The sequence below is a fragment of the Pinus tabuliformis genome, chromosome 5_2, assembly GCF_031772625.1.
Source record: "Pinus tabuliformis cultivar Carrire ecotype Pingquan chromosome 5_2, CPIR1, whole genome shotgun sequence".
NCBI lineage: Eukaryota > Viridiplantae > Streptophyta > Pinopsida > Pinales > Pinaceae > Pinus > Pinus tabuliformis.
Genome location: NC_142306.1, coordinates 1,024,860,060 through 1,024,876,604, shown reverse-complemented (window position 1 = coordinate 1,024,876,604; position 16,545 = coordinate 1,024,860,060). Strand labels below are relative to the sequence as shown.

The following is a 16,545-nucleotide window of genomic DNA, read 5'->3' as shown; positions in this document are numbered from 1 at the left end:
TAGTTCTTGGACATAGAGATCCGATGACAAAGTAAGAGGTGTAGATGTGAGACTGTAAGTGGTTGATTCTTCCTTATTTTTGATGCTTTTATTTATTTTCTTCCGCTGGAATGATTTTCTTCTTTTTTGTACCCATTTAAAGTGAACAAGCCTATGTCTTGAAATGCTTCCGATATTGCTTTGCATTTACCCAAATCCATTTTCTTATTTTGTTTTAAAACAATTTTGATTTGACCCAAATAATTTCTTTCCACAAAACCCCAAATTTCCTTATCCTTTTTAACATGTAATATTGATTTGCTTTCTTTGGATTTCCTTGCCCTTTTTAACATTTTTTAACCTTTACTATTGATTTGCTTTCTTTCCATTTTAAGCTGTAACAAACCGCTGAGACTCGAGCGAAACTCTTTGGACTCTTTAACGGAAGAATCTAAAACCACGAGACTGCTGCTCTTGAAATTTCAAATCTGTGCAATACCTCTACTCTCTGTCTCTGTACACAGAGACTAAGGTAGTGCGACCACATACAACTTACTGATATGATATGAACTGATACAAAGAAGCTCGATCTGCTAAATGCAAACCACAAGGCATTTCCAGACGTCGGATAAAAGGATCTTTTTGCGGCACAAACATTGAAGCGTACTCTCCTTGGCTCCTGCGCTGAATAGAAACTTCTGCTGGCCGAAGAGCAGTAAGCTTAAAAAAAAATCAAAATCCGAGAGCTTCCATTATTCCTCCTTTATTCCTCCACAAACCCTCGTGCTATCCGCAGCATCCGAGCTCCTCCTTTGCCGTGGCCACCACAAATCGAGCCATTCCCTATTGTTTACATGACATGGAGCTGGCACTGTAAGGAGGCTGTATAGGGACCTGCCCACGACCACTGTGCACATGAGTGTAGGCCGTAGCCGTATCTCTTCTGAGGCCATTGCGTCGGGCCACCTTGGCCCCCTCTTCATCGATCACTTAACTGGCATTCCACACCTTGCGACTCTATTTACAGGCTGGCTCCTGGTCAATGAAGTGAAAGCCAACCTGCATTGAATCCTTCAGAGAACTCGCCTGTTTCTAAGTCGACTCGCAGCTTCACCTTCAACGGCAACACTCCATAAACCAGGTCTGCAACACAATTACTTGCTGAAATTATCCGGATACTTGCTGCCATAGATCAAGGGTATATTTGGAAAAGGCCATTTATAATATGTGAATCTTTGAATTCCTTTGGGAATTTCACAGTATTCTCCAAGATAAAACTGCAAGTGGTAATTTTGGAATTTTGATAAAATTTCAGTAAGATTTTGGATAACGCGCAAGTTAATTGATTTGGTTACAAGTTATCTATTTTTGTTTTGGGTTAAATGGGCAGTGTGAAATGTTTATGGTTCATGAAACAATTAACCCATTTAACATAAAAAAAAATCTCCCAATACATGGAATTGTATTGCAATTTTTATTTTTATTTTATCTTAAGCTTGAAAATTTTCAAGGATCTGTCAATCTAAATCTTCATTTTTTTTGCTCACGCTCAACTGTCCAGACAAATTATGCTGAATATTAAATGCATGTCTCGTAAAATACATGAAGTGCTGTATCATTTAATTATCGTTCTAAATACTGCTGTTACAACAAAACATTAAGATTTTTCTGCTTCATTTCTAATTGTGTAAAATTTTAAGGCATTCGATTGGATTTAGCAATTGCATACGCTTTAATCCATTAATGGTACAATAACTCGTGGGTGTGTGACATTTGAACACCTTTTACATTCTCTTGATTGCCAAATAATCCTCATTTTATGTGACAAATTTGCATGCTTCTGGATGGTATTAAAAATTGATCGAGTGAATGACATTTACATATGTGCATGACTGCTACATGCTGATTTATGAAATTGGTGGCATGAGATTTAATGCATCGTTTGCTCAAATGCACTCTTTGACTACTAAATTTCTGTGATGGTTCCTAAATTCGCATGGTCACAAAAGTATGTTTTTGAATTTCTTTCATTAAGTCACTAGCACATTTGAAGGGATCAAACATTTAGTCTTCTCTGATTGGACATTGTAAATTTATAATAAGATTTTTGCTATTCACCCATACCAGTGACAGGTTTAGAATTAAAAATTAACCTAGGGAATGTTAGTGTTTGGTAGCAATGGACAAGTGTTCTAGTTTTTATGGTGTCCATGAGGCTAAGGAACACATTTTCTCCAATACCCAAAAAATGTTTCGCAAGAAACACCTCAATTAGATTAATTAGCCAATTATTAATTATTTCCCTAAGTCTAACTTAGAAAAACTGATTAATTAAATCGAATTAATTGAGGAAAATTTATTTTGCTTGAGATTTCTGGAAAAGTCACTTGATGGGGTCAAGATGATCTTAGCCATCGATTGTGATTAGATCATAGTCATTGGTTGCTTAATGAGAGATTATAAGAGCAAGTTGATGGGGCCTTGGAGAATACACAAGATCATTCAAGTAGTTCGACTTACCCAGTTCCAGTGATTAGCAAGGGCATAGTTGAAGTAGAGGTAGACACCAGCAGTAAGGGTTTTAACAGAGAATTTGGGAGAAGATTTTCGGAGGATATTTCCACTGTGATTTCCAGTATTCTCAGAGTCAGAGAAAGGTCGAATTTATTTTGCAGAAAGAGGGATGGTCAAGTAGTGTGAATTGCCAGTTTACCTAGTGTGAGTTATTGGAGTAGTAATTCCATTTCCAATTTACTAGAATAATTATCGGAGGAGGTGTGAGTAGCTTTAATGGACAAAGGGAGGTAGTATATTGCCGGAACGAATTTTCGGTAGCATTTTCAGTTGCTAGTGCGAGTTGCAGGGAAAAGTTGTGAGTTTGTTGAAGGAGGCCGAGTTGGTTTTGCAGAGGGAAACTTAGTGTTTCCAGATTGATTTGCCAGTTGGAGTGGTGAAATAATATTTCCCGGAGCTTAGCCAGTAAGAGGCAAGTAGTTGTCGTATTTCTCAAATTGTCGAAGGTTAATATTAAAACCCTCATCTATTGAATTGGCTTTCCCCACATTGGGGTTTTTTCTAGGGACTATTGTCCAAAATACTGGTGTCATTTTTTTTATATGTGTGCATTCTTTTCTCAGATCTTGTATTTTATTTGTGAAGATTGCGGTAGTGAGTTAATCATTATTTGTCGCAATAATTTTTGAAGACAAATAAACTCCTTAAGTTAAAAGATTAATTTGTGGTTGTGAAGAATCCCTCCCTAGGTTAGGAAAACCCACAATATCTGAAACTTATAAGTGAGGGATAAAGCTGTCGAGGTGACATTGGGCGACTTTGCCCATTTGTATCCATAGTTCTCCCCCATGGTTAGATCTAACTGTGCTCTAGGGAGAACTTGCGAGATAACATTTTGGCGCCATTGCTGGGCAAAAGTCTATTCCCTAGGTATTCAGCATTGGTTTCAATAAAACTTGGTGAGTAAAATTTGAGACTTATCAATTAGCTCACCTGGCAACTCCATCGAGTGAAGGGTCTATGGGTATTCAACTCAAAGTTCAAATCAAACACTCTACTGTAGCCTTTTGGACCCTAAAAAAGTCTACAGAAGAAGGAAGAAAGAGGTAAGAGGTTTCCCAAACTTCCTCTATTAGTATTCTTGTCAATCCAAATCCTTTTGTGAGCCAAACTCAAACTGTCATCATGGGTGACAAGACTTGGGTGAAACATGTTTAGAAGCCACTTGACATGTCCAGGATAAGGGGTTGTCCTCACAATATGTCTGAAAAATATCAGAAATGGTTGCCAAAGTTTGCTGGTGATGACACAATTAAGGCTGAAACACACCTTGAGAATTTTTACAAGGAAGTAGGTGAACATGATGTGTCAAATGAAGAAGAGGATGTGGTCATGAAGTTGTTCTCTTTAAGCTTAGTTGGGAATACTAGAACATGGTTCAATGGTCTCCTTGACAATAACATTAATTATTGGAATGCTTTCAATGACGCTTTCATGAAATGTTGGGCAGTTAGAAAAGACCCTCTCTTAATACTAACAAAATTTTATGAGAGATTTGACTATAAGTTATCAGGGAATTTGATGAGTAGGTTTAACAAATGAATAGTCGAATTCCTTGATAACTTGAATACAAGCAATGACATGATCTTGCTCCATTACACCAAAGCATTTAAGGGACAACTTGGTTTCTTGTTGTGGGATATTGTTAAATTATGGTATGTTCTATGCTTAAGAGCAATTTACTTCAAATCTTCTTATTAGCCCAATATTAATTTCTAGTATTGCAATCACATCAACATGATAGTAAAATGCAGATAGAACATAAATGTAAACAACAGAAGACAAGCCAAGACAAGAGACACAAGATGTGGCACCAACCAGGGACAAACCCCAATGCGGGGAAACCTTTTGATCAATTCTTCTATATTCTTCAATAATTCAGCAGAGAGAGAGAGATAGTACAATATCACAAATCTGTGATTTTATAACAGCAGCAATACAACCTTAACCAACAAAGTCAAAGCTGGTCAAACAGCTCCCAAATGACCTCAAGTCAACCTTGAAGAACTCGATCTTCAACAACAAGCATAGGTAGCCCAAAACAGTCCACAATACCCAGTCAAACTGTAGTCAACGTTTGGTCAAACCTGTGGCAACTCTTTGACAGTCAACACAGGTCAAACCTGCGGCAACTCTTTGACAGTCAACACAGGTCAAAGAGTGGTCAAACTTGGTCAAAAAGGCTGAACAAAAATGCAGCTAGCCTAGGAGAGGCTGCCCAACCCAAACCGCAGTCAAGAAAGCCTCCACGCTGGTCAACGCTGTCCAATCTGCCCACCTGCAGCTAGGTCAACCCAAGTCAATGCTGCCCTAACCAGAAATCTGCGTCCTCCTTTCAGCCACACGTGTGAGAGAGAGATGCTCTTCTAATGTGTAGGAGAGAGAGAAGATGTGTGGTGAGATGAGTGGAATAATGCCACAAGGTCTCCTTTTATATGAATCGTGGAGGATAAGTTGGGGGTCAAAATCACTGTTTTACTTGCTGGCCGACCTTGATAAATTGTCAAGAAATACAAATAAATTCATATCTCCATGAATCATGGAGTTTGGCCCTAGTTGTCAATTTTAACACCCTTCTCAACTAGGGAGAACTCCATCTCCTAATCCATCTGTCTGTCAGTACTATCTTTGCCATCAAATGCACTACCTTGCACAACCTTGCTCTGCTCTACTGAACTATGAAGAAGAAGAAATGATTGAGAATGTATCATACCATCCTCTATTGACCCGAAGTCAGTCCCAGATAAAAGAGAGTGTCTAATAGCACTCTTACTGACCCGAAGTCAGTCCCAATGAATAGAGTGTGTCATACCACTCTCACTGATCCGAAATCAGTTCCAAATAAAGAGAGTGTGTTATATCACTCTTACTGACCCGAAGTCAGTTCCAATTGATCCCAGATCAATGTTATCCTAGCATAGGGAGTACAGTAGATACATGATGCGTTCATCGGTACTACTATGGTCCCTATCCTCATTTCCCTACTCATTGGATAGATGAGAGGTACTTCCCATGAGTCCCAGACTGCATGGGTAGGATGTCTCGGCAGGAGAAGGATGAACCACTCATCCTGCGTACATGTTGCCACGGGTTATCATAGGGGAAGACTGAATCATTCACCTTGTACATAGCGCACCACTAGGGAAGGGCGAGTCACACTATGGTCGCTTGTCACTCCAAGAAATACCCCAAGCCCCCCGGAGCTCCCAGAGCTCAATGTATGCATCATACAGGACCCTCATAAGAGGGTCTCTCCACGACTCCTAGTAGTTCTCGAAAAGTCAGGAATTTGATCTTTCCCAGGGGTTTCGTCAGAATGTCGGCTACCTGCTCATTAGTCCCAATGTGATGGAGCCTTATTGCTCCTTGTTGTACCATATCCCGGATAAAGTGGTACCTGATATCAATGTGCTTGGAGCGATCATGAAATACGAGATTCTCTGATAAACGAATCCCACTTTCATTGTCGCAGAGGATCACGGTAGTATCCAACGTATGTCCAAACAGCTCACTGAAGAGCTTCCTCAACCAGATAGCCTCACAGGTGGCCATACTCGCAGCGATGTACTCTGCCTTAGCGGTGCTCAAAGCCACTGACTTTTGCTTCCTGCTCATCCAGGATATTGAAGCAGAACCCAAAGAGAAACAACACCCGAAAGTGCTCTTTCGGTCCACCACACTGCCTGCCTAATCAGCATCGAAATATCCATGTAGCCTCACATCTCCAACAGTGTATCTCAACCCATGAGTGATTATGCCCCAAAGATATCTTAGAAGATTCTTGGCACCAATCCAATGTGAGTGATGAGGCTCAACCATATATTGGCTCAACATGTTGAGTGCAAAACATATATCCGGACGGGAGTTCACCAAGAATATCAATGCTCCTATGAGTTGACAATACTTAGAAGCATTACCCAATATAGGTCCGGCAACACTACCGCATAACTTCTTGAAGTTAAGCTCCATCGGGGTAGTCATGGGCTTGCAGTCCACCATACCAAATCTCTCCAGTATCTTCACCACGTATTTTCCTTGAGATAGGAAAATTTCTCTTGGATTTTGCTAGACCACCAGCCTTAGGAAATAGTGCATCAGTCCTAGGTCCATCTCAAATTCGGAAGTCAACTCCCTCTTACATTTGTGAATGAGAGGGTCCACACTTGTTAGAAAGAGGTCATCAACATACAATACCAGTATGAGAGGCTTATCATCTTCAACCTTAAAGTAAAGGTTTAGATCGGCTTCACTCCTAGTGAATCCCAGCTTCATCAAATAACTATCGATTCTCTCATACCAAGCTCAGGGTGTTTGCTTCAGCCCATAGAGAGCTTTCTTCAACCTGCATACGTGAGATTCCCGATTATGAATCTCAAACCCCTCGGGTTGTTCCACATAGACTTCCTCTTTAATCGAACCATGCAAGAACGCGGTCTTGACATCCATCTTATGTAGGTTCTATCTTTGCAAAGCAACAAGGGCTATGATCGAACAGATGGTGGTGTATTAGGCAACAGGTGCAAATATCTCATCATAATCTACACCTTCCTTTTGAGAGAAGCCTCGAGCAACAAAGCGAGCTTTGTACTTTCAGCTCTCCCATTAGCTCCATGCTTGATTTTGTAAAGCCATTTCGAGGTGACAACTGTTTTGTCCTAGGGTTTGGGGACAACATCCTAGACATCATTCTTCATGATGGACTCATATTCTTCATTCATAACATCCTTCCATACTTTATGCTTCACGGCTTCTTCGAACGATGAAGGCTTGTTTTGAATGATGGTGCTCATAAGAGTCAAGTATCCCTGATACCTGGTCGGCTTCTTACTTTCACGGAAAGTCCCTCTGGTGCAATATGTCTCTCGGCATCTTCAATAGTCCCCCTTAGCCATGAGGGTCTCTTCCTAGAAGAGGAAGGCTCTTGCGGAGGGGGATCAATAGGATCCATAGGTTCTTCCATGTCGGGCATCGTCTCATCTTCCTTCTCATCCGGCTTCCTGGTGTCAGCGTCTTTATCTTTCCTTAGAATAGGAAGATTGTCAACCTTGCTAAGAGCCATATCTTCGTCAAAGGTGACATCATGACTTATCTCGACTTCCCTTTGACCAGCCACATAGATTCTATAGCCCTTAGAATTTTCGCTGTAGCCCACAAAGATTCCTTTCTTTCCAGATGCACCCAATTTGCTTCTTTTCTCTTTCGGCACATGAAAATATACGAGACTTCCAAAAATTCTAAATTGTGAGACATCAGGTTTCTTACCAGTGAACATTTCTTCAGGAGTCTTGGAATCTAATGCTTGATGAGGGCATTGGTTTTGAACATATACGGCGGTGTTCGCAGCTTCGGCCCATAGAAACTTTGGAAGCCTTTGATCATGGAGCATGGCACGAACAACTTCCACAATTGTACGGTTCTTCCTTTCAGCCACACCATTCTGCTCAGGAGTGTAGGCCGATATCAGATAATATTCACCTTTCTTATTGTTAACAACATTTGATTCATATCTGGAGTTCCTTGCTTTCTTGGAGGGTTGACCACTTCCTTGATTTCCCGCATTCCTCTTTCCTTTGCCATTGAACCTGCCATTCCTTTGATTGTGGTTGGAGATGCCCCTGGAGTGATGTTGATCATCATCATGTGATGTGTCCTTTCTATTTGGACACTCCCTCGCATAGTGGCCAAATTTATTGCAAACGAAGTATCTTCCCTTCCTTCCACCCTTTGATCCGGTCTTTTCTTTGAAGTGACCCTTAGACCCAGAATTATTTCTCCTTTTGGCATGAGAGGAGAAAACAGTGGGGTTGCCTTTGATTGAAGGCATTTCTTGCTCCACCATCCTTTCTCTTCTTGAATGCATTTCGACATCAATTCTTCAAATCTCGGAATTCGATCATTGTTGAGAAGAGTGGTTCTAAATATATACCATTTGGATGGGAGCCCTCCAAGGGTAGTGATAGTTATTTCCCTGTCAGGAATGACTTCTCCAATCGATAGGAGATCATTCTTGATCTTAGTGATTCATAAGAAGTAGGATTGAATATCTTCGTCCTTGCCCTTCTTAATATCCTTCAACTTATTTTTGAGGAACAAAACTTGATTTGCATCACTAACTTTAAACAAGCTTACCAGTCTATCGTAGATCTCCTTGGAGGTGTTCAACTCGGAAATGTAGGCCACCAAACGCTTGTCAATTGAGTCTCGGATGATCTTCTTCACTTTGACTTCACCCTTAGTGTACTTGTTCTTTGTAGCAGCTGGTGCATTTGATGGAGGCTCTGAAATTCTGCCCCTCACATAGTCCAACACTTCTTGCTCTTCCAATGTCAGATCAAGAGACATTTTCCATCCATGATAGTCAGACTTCTCACGGAGCTTGTCTTCGGCCGGGAAGTGTGATGAGGAACCCATGAAGCCTTTTTTATTTTTCCAACTATCTTCGGTGATTTCTCTTGCTCTTGTTTGGGCTTTGTCTTCACCTCAGCTCTGATACCATGTTAAATTATGGTATGTTCTATGCTTAAGAGCAATTTACTTCAAATCTTCTTATTATAGCCCAATATTAATTTCGAGTATTGCAATCACATCAACATGATAGTAAAACGCAAATAGAACATAAATGTAAACAACAGAAGACAAGCCAAGACAAGAGACACAAGATGTGACACTAACCAGGGACAAACTCCAATGCGGGGAAACCCTTTGATCAATTCTTCTATATTCTTCAATAAGTCAATAGAGAGAGAGATAGTACAATATCACAAATCTGTGATTTTATAACAGCAGCAATACAACCTTAACCAACAAAGTCAAAGCTGGTCAAACAGCTCCCAAATGACCTCAAGTCAACCTTGAAGAACTTGGTCTTCAATAGCAAGCATAGGCAGCCCAAAACAGTCCACAATACCCAGTCAAACTATAGCCAACGTCTGGTCAAACCTGCAGTAGTTCTTTGACAGTCAACGCAGGTCAAAGAGTGGTCAAACTTGGTCAAAAAGGCTGAACAGAAATGCGACTAGCCTAGGAGAGGCTGACCAAAAAAACCGCGGTAAAGAAAGCCTCCACGCTGGTCAACGCTATCCAATCTGCCCACCTATAGCTAGGTAAACCCAAGTCAACGCTGCCCTAACCAGAAATCTGCATCCTCCTTTCAGCCACACATGTGAGAGAGAGATGCTCTTCTAATGCATAGGAGAGAGAGAAAATATGTGGTGAGATGAGTGGAATAATGCCACAAGTTCTCCTCCTTTTATATGAATCGTGGAGGATAATTTGGGGGCGAAAATCACTGTTTTACTTGTTGGCCAACCTTGACAAATTGTCAAGAAATACAAATAAATTCATATCTCCATGAATACATGTTAGAATCGGATGATCGTTAGATCAATCCTACACCTCCCAATGAGAGGAATCCAAGAAAAATATCAGCTGCCATAAATAAGGTGACTCACATGGAGTTTGGCCCTAGTTGCCAATTTTAACAAATAAGGCCCCCCAAACTCTAGAATTAGCCAGGGAATATGTTGCTACAATAGAAGAAAACTTATAGTCATCTAAGGTTGAACCATTCAACCCTTCTAGACCTTCTTCATCCAAAACTAAGGCTGAAAAGAATATTGTAAGTACTACTAAATCAACATATAAGATGCTACAATTCTTAACCGATGCAATGAAAAGAATGGAGGCAATTTTTTCAAAACAAATTGAATCCCGCCAACAACAAATGGATTTATCTTATGCCATGATTCCCTTATATGATGGAAATTTCATCAAACTGCCTAGAGAACCACCTAGGAAATGTCATGTTGAAGATCCTAGAGATCCCATGAATGATTTGGTATGCTTTGTGGATGATCACATTGGAAATTATGCCATTCTATCCAATTCCTTAGCCCCTGGTCCTATTGAAGAAGACGGTAAAGTGTGGACCATGTATTTTGATGGGGCTCAGTCTCAACAAGGAAATGGAGCCGGTATAGTGTTAGTATCCCCTCAAGGAGTTATTTTGTTTCTCTTACCATTTGGAGTTTGGAGTGAGAAACAATGTTGCAAAATGTGAGGCTTTGCTCCAAGGGATTGGCTTGGTGAATGACATGGGAATAAAGTTGTTACAAGTTTTTGGTGATTCAGAATTTGTCATCCTCCAAATCAAAGGTGTTTATTCAACTAAGGATGATAGGATGAAAAATTTCGAGGCAGTAGTTAAGTTGATTGATAAACTTCAAGCCTTCTCTATTAACTACATCCCGAGAGTCGAAAATGATATAGCCGATGCCTTAACTATTCATGATTCATCCAACCCAACATTGGAGACAATCACAGATGGACGATTTCAAACATATGTTATCTATAGGCCATCTATCTCAGATAATATCCAACACTGGCAGTTTTTTGAGGATGACAAGCAAATTGAAAGTTTCATGACTAGTGAAGGCAAATTTATTGATAGACTAATTGACTGGGATGGTATAGATGGTATTTTTGAAGTAGTTGACTTGGGTGAAAAAGATAAAATTTTGAAAGGTTTGGTCCCTTTTGAGCAAAGTTTTGATCGACATGAGAGGTGTAAGCAAAGGAAAAATTCCCCCAAACCTGAGGAATATATAGAAGTCAACATTGGGTTAGACACTATTGGTGCTTAGGAAAAATTTGACATTCCTTAGCTAGGGTTAGTAAGTGGAAACCTAGGGTTTCCCCCCTTACTCCCTTAAAGGGTTTGATATTTCCATGGTCAAAATCCCTAAGACTTCATCACTCAAGTATATAGAAAGCATTGACATCCATCTTGGTGATCAAAAATTATAAAACCTTGTCATTTTCCTTCCTTCCTAGAATTTAGGCCCTTCAAGGCAAGTTGTTAGGGTTAGGGTTTCAGGCCGGATTCAAGTAGGGCTTGGATGTTGAACAAATTTGAAGTCGTTTCACCTTGATTGGCCTTAAAACATCAAAATCTAGTAATTTGCATTCTTGAAATTGCTTCCCTAGGGCTTATGTCATCAACCCCGGGCAATTCTAGGGCTTATGAAATTCTAATTCTGCATTAAGGCTTCAACTTAGGGTCATTTGAAGGTTTGTTGCTCTTGTTGTTGATCATAACTTTCAAGCAAATCTTTTCCATCCTTTTGTATGCCTAACTGCGCTTTTTTTTAAGTCATATCTTGAAAACCCTAGGCTACAAGCTTTACCTTATAGGCCTCTTCATAGGTACGCTATTCCTTATCACAAAAAATTGAGCCTTGTTCCTAGTCTAAGTACCTTGATTAAACCTATCAAAATGTCACCTTGATCCTTTTGACCTAGAATACCATTTAGGTGACCTATACTGGGAAGCCTCCCATGTGGTGAAATTCCACTAAAGAGTAGGAGGTGGAGTGCTGAGGTGACAATGGCATCCACCTCATTGTTGTGTTTTAGTCTTGCTTTTGTCTTGTGAGGCCTCTCACAAGACCTGCTAGATTTTGAGGCAACATTTCTAGCGCCGTTGTTGGGGGAGGATTTGAGTCAACCTCTTCGTTATTTGAAGATTAAGCTTCAATAAATTTTGAAGAGAATAATTCAAATGACAACATAGGTTCTCTTCTAGCAACTCCATTGGAAGAACGAAACCCTAGTTCTTCATTGATCTTTAAAGTTTTAATGCTTGTAGGGTGAAGCAAGCATCCCTTAAGGCATTTTGAATTCACATTGGCAACTCCCCATTTGGTTGTTTTGCAAGACTCAAGGAAATGGATCTTTGTGATTTGAATGAGATGTACCCTGCTTTGGATGTCATGGATATTCCTAGATATCCAAATCATTGGGATACTTATTCTATGATAAATATTTCGAAATTTGATGGTAATCCATCTTCAACAATTGGTCACATAACGAAATTCATCAAATATGCTTTAGAGGTTAATATGACTCATGAGGATGCTCTCATGAGGTTATTCATTAACTCTCTTGGGACTGATCAATGTGAATGGGTTAAATATTCCTGTGGACCTAGAAGCATTCCCTCTATTAAGGTATTTATTGAAAGTTTTCTTAAGTATTGGGGGCCAATGTTTCAAAGTGGTGAAGATGCCCTTCAAGATTTGGCCATAGCCATCCAAAGGGAATGCCTTCTTCATCCCTCTAAGGATGTAGAAGTTGAGGTTGAGGATCTCTGTCATTCAAAAGAGAACATCACCCTTGATTATCAAGAAAATTCTTATCATTTGTTGATGAAGGGAATCGGGGTTGTGATGAAGAGGAATACCATGAGCAAGAGGAAGAATCCCTTTTGGATAATCAAGACAAATATATTGAAAATGATCTCGTGGATGATCCCAGAGAGGACTCCGATGTTAATGAGGAAGGTCTCATCTAGAATGATATGTTGCTATATGAAATTGAGACAGGTTGCTTCCTTTTCATGGATATTGGGCGTGGTGATACATTTTGTGAAGTCCTTGAAAAGGAAGATTCCATAAATTCCCTAGGAATTAACATTCGTGATTTTATACATATAGAAGAAGGAAAGTGGAATATGAGTAGCCATCATTTTGATAAGGATCCGAGTTATGATACCGATGATTATGTTAACAATGACTTTGTTGTGCCCTGCACTCCATATGATGTTTAGGAGGATACGATTATCAATTTGTTTAAGCCATCTTTAGTTCCTCTTGATATCATTTCTCAATCACATTTATGTCACATAAATTTTGAACATGATGAGCCAACATTGGTTGACCCCTTTAAACTTGATTATTGTGACAAGCAGCCTGGTTGTCAAGATCTTGTCCTCCAACCATTTTCCTCATCATTCCACTTAGAAAATGTCCCTAGGGACATTAATGAGAGTTGAATGTCTGAGATAACTATTGGGCGGGAATTCCTAAATTGATTATTGATTACTCCATATTCAGGTTACAAGATAGGATTAGTAGGAGTAGGAACTTTTTTTATTCCCCATCTTCATCCTCCATCCCTTTTCATGGTAACAAAACTGATCCATGGATCATTTATTTTCCCACTTCCCACCCTTGTGACTCAACATGTGACTATTATGATATAGATGACTATGATGCTTTCTTTTCTTATTTCATAACTAGTCATAAGGGTAAGAGGTATGATATTGATCTAATGATATGCTGGGTATATTGGTTATATGACTATGCTTAGGTGATGTATACTACCATAGGTTAGGGTAGGTAGTTGCACTGCATCCTTCCTATTGGTGCACTTATCATACTATTGCCTTGCATCTTAGATTAGATTGCATTTAGTTATATTTTTCTTTTCTGTATAGATTTTAATTTTTATCATATTTGAAAACAAGGGTAACAATCAACACCCCATGCACATGCTTCCAAACAAGTTGATTTGAGTGCACAGGTAACAGGTCCGTGAGTTCAGGGTTTGTTGGGGTTCTGAACTCCCTATTCAAGCATATAGATCAAGCGCTCTACGGTGAACACATGTCCCCGAGTTGGAGCCAGATGTTACCCACCAAAATGGGTAACCCCCTAGGAGAATTTGTTTTGTCCTATTTTGGATAGCTAGCTAGCCAACAACCCTACACATTTGCTTGATGATGATGATATGCCAGTTCCTCCACCATATACACTAGTCATACTTCTCTCACCATCCAACATTCCTCTTGGATGAAGGTGGGATACCACTCAAAAAGTACTCTAATCATTTTGCAATCAGGTGCTTTTGTTTAATGTTTTGGGCGTTTAGTATGGATAAAGGGGTGATTTGTATGATTGGATTATCTTAATTGTAAACTTGTTCTTTGAACCAGGGGGATTAATTTTTAGCCCTAGTCCAGTGGGACCTCCCCTAATGCCTTAGGGTTATAGGAGGGGCACTACTTGGAAGACCTGGATTAAAATACCACGTTCATTCTCCCTTTCCCATACTTAACATTTTTCATATCACATTGTAATCCCTTGATACCATCTCCATCCTTCAGGTTAATTGTCATTGGTTCATTGGGATTTGGCACTCTCTTATCTAGATCCTTGAGTAGGGTTGGAAAACATGCCCTGGAAGTTGATGCAACTAAAAGAATGGAAAAGCATAAGATGGCCACAAACAAAGAAAAAACAAAGTCAAAATTCAAAAGATAGTCGAGACATAAGTTAGCACGGGGGAAAAAGCCTAGCATGAGCTCTACCATCATTAGCCATCACCCTGTTCCTGAGCACTTGAGGCTCCATCTCATCAAAAGGAACCCTTGCATGTTCTGACCCTAATGAGCGATAAACTGCCTCATCGTAAAGGGTAAATTAAATGCTATATCATAAAAAGCAAGCTTTGATCCTTGACCTATGCACCAAAATACAAAGCATTATCAAAAAGAAGTTAAAGGCGCACCAGAAGGGTGGAAAAAGCAGTTTGAGTAGGGTAACTCATGCATCCATTATTGCTCCCTCCGTTACATTTATACGCTTAGGATGTGGATTCCCATTAGCTAGTCCCTTGATCATAACACTTGGCTAGAAGACTTTCCCCTCCCTTGCCACTTACTTACACCAACACTTATTGATTGAAGGGTTAACGTTGGAAATGCCACCTCCTCTTGGGGGCTGGAAGCACCTAATAGGGTTGCCCGCTTAGCTACCCCTACAAAGATAGGGAGCACCTTTATGGGACTTGATCTAGTTAGATATTTGTAGGTGATCCCAATTTGAAGTATCAATATGCCATTAGCAGTTTAGTATGGTCCATTTAGATGCACATATCATCTTAGTCTTTAAGAAATGGTTGCTTTCACTTGAGTTTGAGTTGGTCTTGGCAGGTGGTCCTTGTTGATTTTTTGTAGCATTAGGGGCTATTCCCGTATGCCAAGAGGCCACCTAAGTTGGCCTAGAGAATTATGAAAATTAAAATAAAATAAATTCGGTTTTATCTAGGCTCAAAAGGGACAAGTCGTCCCCATTATGAAAGGGTTTGTCCCTTGGGGTAAATGCACCCATTCGGCTTGTATATATACACATGATGTGACATTTCATTTGCTCACTCACTCATGCCACACATGGGAGCATAAAAAGGATGAAGTGACTGAAGTTTGGACTTGGTTTTTGGCACAGGTTTCTAGACATTTTGACTTGTAAACCTTGCTTAAGAACAATTTCTTCTTAGAAGAAAAGTTGCTGGGTTTTTCCCAAGGTTGGGTTTTCCAGTGTAAATTTTGTCGTCTATATTATGTATGACTGTCTCTTGATGGTCCTATTGTTTTCATTGCATTACTATTGAGATTTTCTGTGTATAATTGCTTAATGATATACGAGATATAAGATAACTTGATTGGAAATCATTGGAATGTAATTATCAAATCGAAAGATCAGTTTCTACTATGCATTATTGTAGAAAATTCAACATGGTATCGAAACCTTGTTAAAGTAGCAGCCATTTGTTTGTGGAGAAAGGAGCTAAAGTGACCTAGCGTAGTTAGCTATAGGAGGTTGAGTAATGAAGTTTTGTTCTCAAGGAGACTGCAACAAGGATGTGTTACAAGAGGCCAAGTGGAGCTCTGTTTTGGAAAGACCGTAGATTGTTCTGTGTTTCAAGGCCGAAGGCCGTAGGGCTTAGGGCCACAGCATGGCCACAACATGATTGCGGCTTGACTGCAACTGGTAATGGTTCTGAGATTAGGACTGCAGACCTAGATCAAGCGCTGAATCTGTGGAGTAGTAGCTGCAGTTGTCTGAGTGAAACAAAGCAAGATTAGGCACAATTTGGAGGCCTGTTCTGTGTATTGAAGACAGGCTGCTACCTGTTTTAGTGTTTAGGCAATGTTTGTCACTGGATTCAAATCTTTGTCACTCAAGCCTTGAGTGTAGCCAAGTAGTGTCAAGTGGGAGAGTATAATACGACATTGTAGGTGCAAATTACATCTTTGTGGGAACAATCAACCCTCTGTTGTTGCTGAAAAAGATGTTATGCAACATGATGCTAAAGAGAAATTTTCGGAGCTATTGATTATTGTTGCAAATTTTTATAGATGAAGTGAAAAAT

At 39.8% G+C, this 16,545-nt stretch overlaps 1 protein-coding gene across 2 annotated transcripts in view; it reads left to right on the top strand.

The window, feature by feature from the left end:
* Positions 1–354: 354 nt before the first annotated feature.
* The window catches only part of LOC149162740 (Alg9-like mannosyltransferase family), a 117,388-nt gene continuing 101,197 nt past the window's right edge, over positions 355–16,545 (top strand). Inside the window, exon 1 of one of the 2 annotated variants that reach the window (XM_089437360.1) lies at positions 355–1,120. The gene's annotated coding sequence lies outside the window, so the exon portion shown is untranslated. The remainder of the gene's footprint in view (positions 1,121–16,545) is intronic. The other variant, XM_089437359.1, reaches the window with a different exon arrangement.